This window comes from Vombatus ursinus, unplaced genomic scaffold (genome assembly GCF_900497805.2).
Source record: "Vombatus ursinus unplaced genomic scaffold, bare-nosed wombat genome assembly UNPS02014810.1, whole genome shotgun sequence".
NCBI classification, from domain to species: domain Eukaryota; kingdom Metazoa; phylum Chordata; class Mammalia; order Diprotodontia; family Vombatidae; genus Vombatus; species Vombatus ursinus.
The window spans coordinates 10,997,499-11,006,754 of NW_020954588.1; the positions used below are offsets into that span (position 1 = coordinate 10,997,499).

Genomic DNA, 9,256 nt, shown 5'->3' on the forward strand with positions numbered 1-9,256 from the left:
GAGATAGTATGTGTCAGAAGTGGTACTTGAATCCAATTAACCTATCGTCAAAGCTGGCTTTCTAGCCATCACACTGCCTCATCACCCCTCTATAAAAATCCACTCACAGAAAGTAAATGAGAAAGTCACATTTTAGAAGTCAGAACTTAGAGAATAGTAATCACCCCATTGTTTTGTTTTGTTTTTTTCCTTTTTCCACTGATTGATTACCTGGCTTTAATCCACTGTTTCCTCCCAGCTTCCAATATCTGACTTCTTGGGTCCAGATGTGTTCTTACTGTCTGGGATCATAGTGTTGTTCTATGCCAACATGTTAAACTGGCTTAATGTGACAGAGATGAAAAGGGAACGGTCAGAGAGGTAAGGAGAGAACCAGGATCATGTCAACACACAGATATCAAGAACAAAGAGTTGTGCTATAAGAAATGATGAACAGGCTGACTTCAGAAAAACCTGAAAAGACTTGTATGGTCTGATGCTGAGTGAAGTGAGCAGAACCAAGAGAACGTTGTACACAATAACGGCCATGTTGTGCGATGACTAATATTGATAAACTTAACCCTTCCCAGCAATACAATGATCTAAGACATCTCCAAAGGCATTGTGATGCCTTTATCCTTAAAGAAGAAAGAACTATGGAGTTTGAATGCAGATCAAAGCATACTATTTGCTATTTTTTTTCTTCTATTGAGTTTTGTTTCCTCTTTCTGGTGGTTCCTCCTATTGGTTCTAATTCTTACTTACAACATCCCTAATTTGAAAATATGTTTAAAAGGAATGTACTTGTATAGCCTATATCAGATTGTGTGCTGTCTTGGGGATGGTGGGGGGGGGAGGGAGAGAAAAAATTTAAACTCAAAGCATATGGAAGTGATTATTGATAAATTAAAATAAATTGATTTTAAAAAAAGAACAAAGAGTTGCTCAAGAAGGAGGAATCAACAGTTTAATTGCTGCAAAGAGATCCTTTTCATTGGTTCTTGTCTCTGTGAAGAGCACAATTCTAACCATTATTGTAATAGAAATAGGTGGGATTTGGAAAAGAAAGTTATTTCCTTTCTCTCTCTCTCTCTCTCTTTGTGTGTGTGTGTGTGTGTGGTCTACTAGTCTGTTAAACATAGAGTCATGGAATCATAAGGTTAGAAAAGGTCATCCATTTCAACCTCAATCTGAAACATGGACACAGGCTACAATATTCCTAACTAATCCTCATTCAGCATCCATTTGATGGCCTGCAGTAGACTACCTCCAAAGACAACTAAATTTGGGAATTTATTTGTGTTTCTAATATTGAAGTCAAAACTGTCTCCTTGTGACTTCCACCTACTGAACCCAGTTCTGGTCAAACAGTACAAGAATAATTCCTCTTATACAACTATAGCATATTAGAAGACAGTGATCATGTCACTCCAAGGTTTCTCTTCTCTAATAGTTTTTTTTAACTAATTGATTTTTTTATATTCAGTGACATTCTTTAGTTAATAATTTGCTAATGACAAATTCCTTAATACTATTTACTGACAAGATCAGTAATAACTGATAGTTGAAAAATCTTAATGTTAACATTCAACAGTATATTATAGTTCACTAGTAAATTCTGTGGACTCCATTACCCAACCAAACATGCTACATTTCACTGCTCCCCTAGAGTTCTCCAGTTGGTAGTTTGGAGGAAGGGGCTATATTCTGTCCCTCTTCCATTGGCTCAAGACCTCACCCATGATGTTCCCCAAGTTTTAGGGGCCTGTTCTAGCAACAAAATGCCACGATGAAAAGATACTGCTCTTACGCACATGGGAGGGGGATGTAGGATGCCTTCTCCCACAATCAGTCCTGCCATTTCCCACAAGGATGTCTCCATCTTTGGTGATTTAGGCATGCGCAAAAGAGACCCATTACAATAGCCCCAAGTATTTTTGGTAGAATGGCAAGTATTCTACAAGTTTTTTTTTTTTGCTAGAATAAAGATTGTCTAAGCTTAGTGTTACCCTGAAACTTTTTTTTTTGCTTGAGCTATCATCTACTTGCTTAATCTGATTGCCTTGACATGAGATTTAATAGCACAACATGAAAGAAAGTTCTATTTTTTTTTTAATAGTAGATGTTCACTCAGTGTGTTACTGGCCTGGGGCTTCCTACTCAAATATAATTATTTAGTTCTCAATTGTGTTTTATGTCCCTGCATGGTACATCATAAGGCAAGCTATCCTGAAAACAAAATCCTGAGGTAAATTTTTATCCGTAGTAAATAGAGTTCATTTAGGAATTAAGAATAAAACATTATTTTAAAATTACTCATTTTTGCAAACATTAGTCTTAATAAAATATGGAAATTTTTAATGAATGAGTATTGCCAACAGAAAGGAAGCTATAATATGATTACTCAAAAGCGCACTAATTTTGCTAATTTATTTTTAAAAAATAGATCCAGTCTATAATTTGTAAATGAACTCCAGAAATCCTATTGATTCATTCTTTAAAAAAATCTCACTTCTCATAGACATCACGAGCTGAGTCTTGAAAGAGGGTTTGAGATTCTATGAATTGGAGTTGTGGTTGAAGAGCATTCATTCTGGGCATGAGAGGACAGTGAATATCAAGATAGGGAGGCAGGCAACAAGACATAGGCCAATCTGGCTGGAACACAGAGTGTGTGATTGGGAGGAAAGGTAGGCTCCAGCCACATTTCAAAGGGCTTTAAATATCGAGTGAAGGAGGATAGGATGCTATCGAAGTCTCTTGAGCAGAGGAGTGGCGATGTCAGACTAAGATTTTAGGTTCTTACGTTGCAAACTCTTTGAAGACAGAGTCCGTCTATATAATGTTGGTATTTCCAGTGTCCTGCACAGTATCTTGCATACATTATATGCTAATTATAAAAACTATTAAATTGAACTTCTATCTGAGTCACCAAGTCTTTTTCTTGTTCTTCATGCCTATACCACTTCTTTGGTGCTCTGCCTTATAACTAGAGTCCAGGGGTGGGGAACCTGTAGCCTGGAGGCTACATGTGGCTTTCTAAGTGCTCAGGTATGATCTTTTGACTGAGCCCAAGTTTTGCAGAACAAATCCTTTTATTAAAGGGGTTTGTTCTGTGAAGTTTGGATTCAGTCAAGGGAGCCACTTGAGGACCTGTAGGGTCACATGTAGCCTCCAGGCCACAGGTTCCCCACTCCTGTTACTAGACCCTACTGATTGTAAAAGTGTTCTTTCTAATTGCCTCTACTCTGTCCCCCATGCCCTGTCTGAGATTGGAGTTCCCTCTACTCACGTCTGTGGACCAGAGCTCCCATGGCTAATTTTCTACCAGATGCTTCCAGGTATCTCTGCAGTCAGCTGTGTGTCCGACAGAACTTTCAGCTAGGTATTGTCCCCCTACCAATCTACCTGAATAACACATTCTGTTGCCCAAGTCCTACCTGGAAGGATAACTTTATGCCTCCCATCACTGAGTCACCTGGATTCTAAAAGCCTTTCTGTGACTTCATGTCTACTGTCCATTGCAATGCTCCCCTGAAACACAACCAACCTTTCCTGCTATCCTCCCTTGCTCACACGATCATAATCTCTTGGGATTCCTCTCCCTGGTGTGTGTGTGTGTGTGTGTGTGTGTGTGTGTGTGTGTGTGTGTGTGAGACAGACAGACAGAGACAGACAGAGAAGTGTTTTGAATCTCCAATATTTGGCAGGGTGAAGGAGAGGGGGGTGGAGAACTGCAGTATGTCATTTAATGAATAAATTCTTCTCTCCTGTCAGTAGAATGTAATCTAGGGACTGTGATCTCTTTGTTTTTGAATCTCCAGTGCCTAGCACAGCAATTTAAGCTTAATAAAGTTTAGTATTTGTTGTTGCTGAGTTCTCATTTTTTTTTTCCTTAAAAGCAAGAAAGTGAAGAGAGAGCTGTGAGGTAGCACAAAGCCCACTGGATTTGAAAATTAGAAGAGGGGGGTTGGGCTGAATGCTGGCCTTGTTCCTTACTGTCTCTGTTGGCCTTGGGCAAGCTGCTTGACTTACAGATTTCTCCATTTCTTCAATGGAGCAGAAGAACTTTCCAATCCAAACCTTTCTCCTCACCTTTCCCTTTGTTCTTTCTACCACTTCCAATATAGCCAGTTGGCAACTGTAAGAGAATCATGCTAAGGTTACTTCACCTTGCTGTGGCTTACCCACACCCCCTATTCCTGAGTCGGCACTTCCAGAGGGCACATAAATCTGGCTTTATGGGATAAATTGAATTTTTATTGCCTTTGAGCGCCTCCTATAGGGCAGTGTTGAGATTGCAGTTGCTACTTACACTCTACTTTGTAGAGGCAACCTGACGAGGCAGACAGAGAACTGATCTCAGAGTCAGGAAGATCTGGGTTCAAGTCCTCCCAATGACACATACATGTGTGACCCTAGGCAAGTCATTTGACTGCTCAGTATTCTAGGCAACTGTCCAAGGCCATAAGTTTCAGAGAAGGTGATGGCCTACATTGATTGAGGGAGTTTTCTCATGGAAGAATGCCCTGTATTAATAAAATTACAGGACTAGTCCCTATCCCTTAAAAGAAAGCCCAATGATATTCAAGAAGAGCCTAGACCATCTTTGAACTGAAACCCATAGACTGTGAGCTCCTAGAGAGCAGGGACTGTATTGTGTCTTTTTTTCTTATCCTCAACAGCTTAGCACAATACCTGGCACATAGTAGGAGCTTATAAATATTTATTGACTTGACTTGTTGACTTTATACAATTGATCTTGCATGAGAAAGACCACTTTCATAGACTTCTAATCTGATCCCAACTACCTCCATTCAAACTGCAGAATATCAATAATTCCAGTACTGGCTTACTCAACACATAAGCAGGCTGCCTTCAGAGACCACCAAGGACAACAGACATACTGGCTGAATTCTAAATAGTGATCTCTAAATCTTGGCCTGGGGCTTTCTCAAGCCCTTCAATCTCTTCCCTAGTGCCCTGAGGTACTAAAGACTGCCTCACTCTCATTTATTACCCACAGATGTCTCTGGCTCTCTAGACCCTGATGTTTTCCGACACAATTTCTCTTAAATTGCCAAAGCAGCAGAATTTTGTTCTTAGAAATTACCTTAGGATAAGTTTGGATTCTTCATTCAGAAGGTGAAGACACTTCCTCTCATGAATTTACGCAGAATTCTGCCCTGTCACTCTAACTTTAGAGGCTAAGTCAAGTCATTCCTTTTAAAGTTCACTAAGGATTATGATTAGTTCTTATCTATTTTCTTATCTTACCCAGAACCTACCACATTATGCTGCATTTAGTAGGTGCTAATAAATGCATATTGAATGAAAGAATGAACACTCAGACACTTCCTAGCAGAAATAATAATTCTTACCAGAAATCCAAGGGGCCAGTAAAGGGAACCTCTTTCCTTAGTTTAGATAAATCTAAGAGAAGACTTGGATTACAGCCTATCTCTGAAACTGACAAGTAGGCAAGACATTCCTTGAGCAATTCTTCTGGTCCTCCAAGACAATGGGATGCTGGATTCTGAAGCAGAAGACTTTCATTTAAATTCCAGTGCTACAAACTGCTTTGTGACTTTGATGAATCATTTATCCCCACTAGGCTTAAGAGGCCTTGCCTATAAAATCAAAAGGATAGGATTAGGAGTTATAGGCTTATAGATCTAGGGTTGAGAATGATCTCAAAAGCCAGCTAGCCCATCTTTTCACAGATGAGGAAACTGAAGACATGGGATTTAAGTGACTAGCCCAAGGTCCTACAGAAAGTAAACTCTAAGAGGAGGGATGGAACTCCACAGACAGCACTCTTTCCACCACAGTGCAGTTTCATATCTAGTATCCTATGATCATACAGGACCTGTCCCCTGTGCTCCCAAACACCAGCATGAGAGCTGGGTGGTCATAATTCACATATATATAGCATTTTAAACTGCCCACTCTGCACTATAAAGTAGCTTATAAAGCACTTTTCTTCACAGTAAATAAGTATCTTTTTCTAATCCTCATTTTACCAATACAGGGACTGAGACTCAAAGAAGTAAATGAACTTCCCCAAGATTACACAACTAGTACTCAATCTAGGACTCGACTGAAGTTTGGGCATCCATTTGGATGTAGAAAAACATTCTGACAAAATGATTAAACCCTGGGGTACAATAATGTACATGAAGTACTGGGTGAATCATAAAGCACCATAAATGCCAGCTATTGTTATTATTACTATTGTTACTATTTTTAATATCACTTCACACTTCACATCACACTTCACACAATATCACAGCTTGAAATTTTTAATGATTAAGGTGAAATCCTGGCAGCAGACAGCTGGACTAATGAATGCCTCATAATTCCTTCTCAGTCTATGATCCTATAAAACAAAATACAAAGAAAAAAAAATTAAATCACTTCCTTTCCCTGAAAACTATGCACTTTGCATAGACAACATGATTTCCAAACCATCTGCTATATAGCCTCATTGCAGGTGTTTATAGAGTTTTGTTCACAAAGCAGTTTGTAAATTCTAATATTGTTTCATCGGCCTCACACAGCTGGAGTATCGGATACTGAAATGAAATGAACTCCTGTTACACCTAGAACAACAGAGAGGGGGAAAGACATCAAAACTCAAAGACTCAAAATCAATCTACAAAATAAAAAAATATATATAATAGCTGATATCAAGTCAGAAAAGGGGAGTTTGCCACATAACAATGGCACCTTACAAAATAAAAACTTTGGCAATGGACCTAGAATTTATAAATGATACTTTCTTGTTTTATTGGTTAGTGTGAGCTGAGTCATGACAAGAAGTCAGGGAAGCCAGTAGGGAGGGATAAGGAAGGAGAATATTCCAGGAACAGAGGATAGCCAGTGAAAAAGCCCAGAGGAAGAAGTTAAAGCCTCATGTTCAAGGAACAGAAAGAAAGCCAGTGTCTTTGGATATTAGAATATGTTGAGAGGAGTTGAAGGTAAGAAGGCTGGCAAGGTAGCAAGAGGTCATTTTGTGAAGAGCTTGCAATGCCAAAGACACTATTTTTCATTTGATCCTGGAGGTAATAGGGAACCATTGAAGAAGTGTTAGTGTGTGTCAGAGGCAGAACTGGAGCCTAAGTCTATCTCCCTCTTAAGCCCAAATTCTCTCCACTCCACAGCACTGGCTCCCTAGCACATTATAAACTGTGTCCTGTTTTGAATTAGGTAACTTGGGATAGTGCCTCTATCTATAATACCATACTAATTCTCCATATTATACTTTAGGATAGGGATAGTACTTGACCTGAGATTTTATTGGTATTGGGAACTCTTGGTTATAAATACTGGTTAGCATCTTATCTATAACTTACAGTAGAGTTGTGGGCAGCATTGGTATAAAACTCTGATAGAAACAGTGGCCATTAATCTGTACGTAAGGATCCCTGCAGTCTCCATATTGATCTAGTTTTAAAATATGTTCAGTCATTTCAGTTGTGTCTGATTCTTCATGGTCTCATTTGGGGTTTTCTTGGCAAAGATAGTAAAGTGGTTTTCCATTTCCTTCTCCAGCTCATTTTACTGAGACAAACAGGGTTAAGTGACTTGCTCAGAGTCACACAATTAGTAAGCATCAGGCCAGATTTGAACTCAAGTCCTGTCGACTCCAGGGCTGACAACGTTATCCACTGTGCCACTTAGCTGCATTTTGAAAAATATGCTCTCTGTGTTTTATTTTATTTTTTATTTATTTTCTTAAATATTTCCCAATTACATTTTGAATTTGGTTCTGACCACACTAGGGAGTGTTGCAAGGATGCGTGGTGTCCACAAAATGTATATTTGTCACCTCTAATCTAGAACAGAAAGTTAAAGCATTTTCCCAGTCACAGAGCTTTTGGAGATATCTAACCAGTAACCATGGTTAGTGGGTATGACCTGGAAGAAGATCCAGAGAAAGATATTAAGAAATAATTCAATATTTAGGAAGAGAACCAAGAGAGAATAGTACCACAAAAACTTAGAAAGAAGAGGATATCATGGAGTGGAGGTGATCAACAATGTCTAAAGCTGCAGAGGTCAAGAAGGGTGAGAGCTGAGAAAAGTTCATTAGATTTGACAATGAAGACATCATTGAAGATAGGAGATTTAGTGGAAAGGTTGGATCAGAAGCCAGATTGTAAAGGGTTAAGAAGAAAGTGAGAGGAGAAATAGAGACATCTATTGTGAATAGCTTTCCCAGAGAGTGTAGGTACAGGCCAGAAGCGCAGGGAAGGGGTCGCTGCGGTTTCCTGCTTCAACAGTGCTTGCATGGAACCCGCTGCTTGTTTCCCAGCGGAGCTGCCCTTAGCCACCTCTCCACCTTCACCTCCACTAGCCAACACTTCCTCCGTCCTCTGGGCAGCAGCAGCCGCTGCCGCTGCCTCCTCTTCGCCGCCTCCATCACCTCCGCCACCAGGATCACCTCGTTCCTCTCTCAGGTGCGAGAGAACTACCACCAGGACTCAGAGGCCGCCATCGATCAACCTGGAGCTCTCCATCTCCGGCGTCTCCCTGTCCATGTCTCGCTTCTTCGACCGCGATGATGTGGGATTGAAGAACTTTGCCAAGTATTTCGTACACCAATCCCCTCGAGGAAAGGAAGCATGCTGAGAAGCTGATGAAACTCCAAAACCAGCGAGGCGACGGATTCTTCCTGCGAGACATCAAGGAACCAGACCGAGATGACTGGGAGAGTGGGCTGAATGCAATGGAGTGTTCTCTGCTCCTGGAAAAAAAAAAATGTCAATCAGTCGTTACTGGAATTGCACAAGCTGGCAACTGACAAGAACGACCCCCTTTTATGTGATTTCATTGAAACCCACTACCTGGATGAACAGGTAAAATCCGTCAAAACCGGGTGATCACGTAACCAACCTGCGCAAAATGCCCCCTCCCCCCATTCTGGCATGGCGGAATATCTTTTTGACAAGCACACCCTGGGACACACTGACAAGGCAAGCTAAGCCACACCTGGCTTCCCCCACACTTGGGAACTGTGGGTGTGACTCCTACTGTCTTTCATGCATTTTGATTATCTGACCTTTTCATAATCTGTAACAAAAAACTACCACAATTTACATCCCAATAAAGTGATGTGAAAAAGAGAGAGAGAGAGAGAGAGAGAGAGAGAGAGAGAGAGTAGGTGCAAAAGGTAGGAGAAATATGTAATGATAGCTAGCCAGCATGGGTGGATCAAGTGAGGGCTTTTTTGAAGATAGGAAAGACATAGAAATATTCATAGGCAGTAGGGAAA

General features: G+C 40.3%; 1 pseudogene; it reads left to right on the forward strand.

The window, feature by feature from the left end:
• Positions 1–310: 310 nt before the first annotated feature.
• LOC114053163 lies at positions 311–8,966 on the forward strand (annotated as a pseudogene).
• Positions 8,967–9,256: the final 290 nt, after the last annotated feature.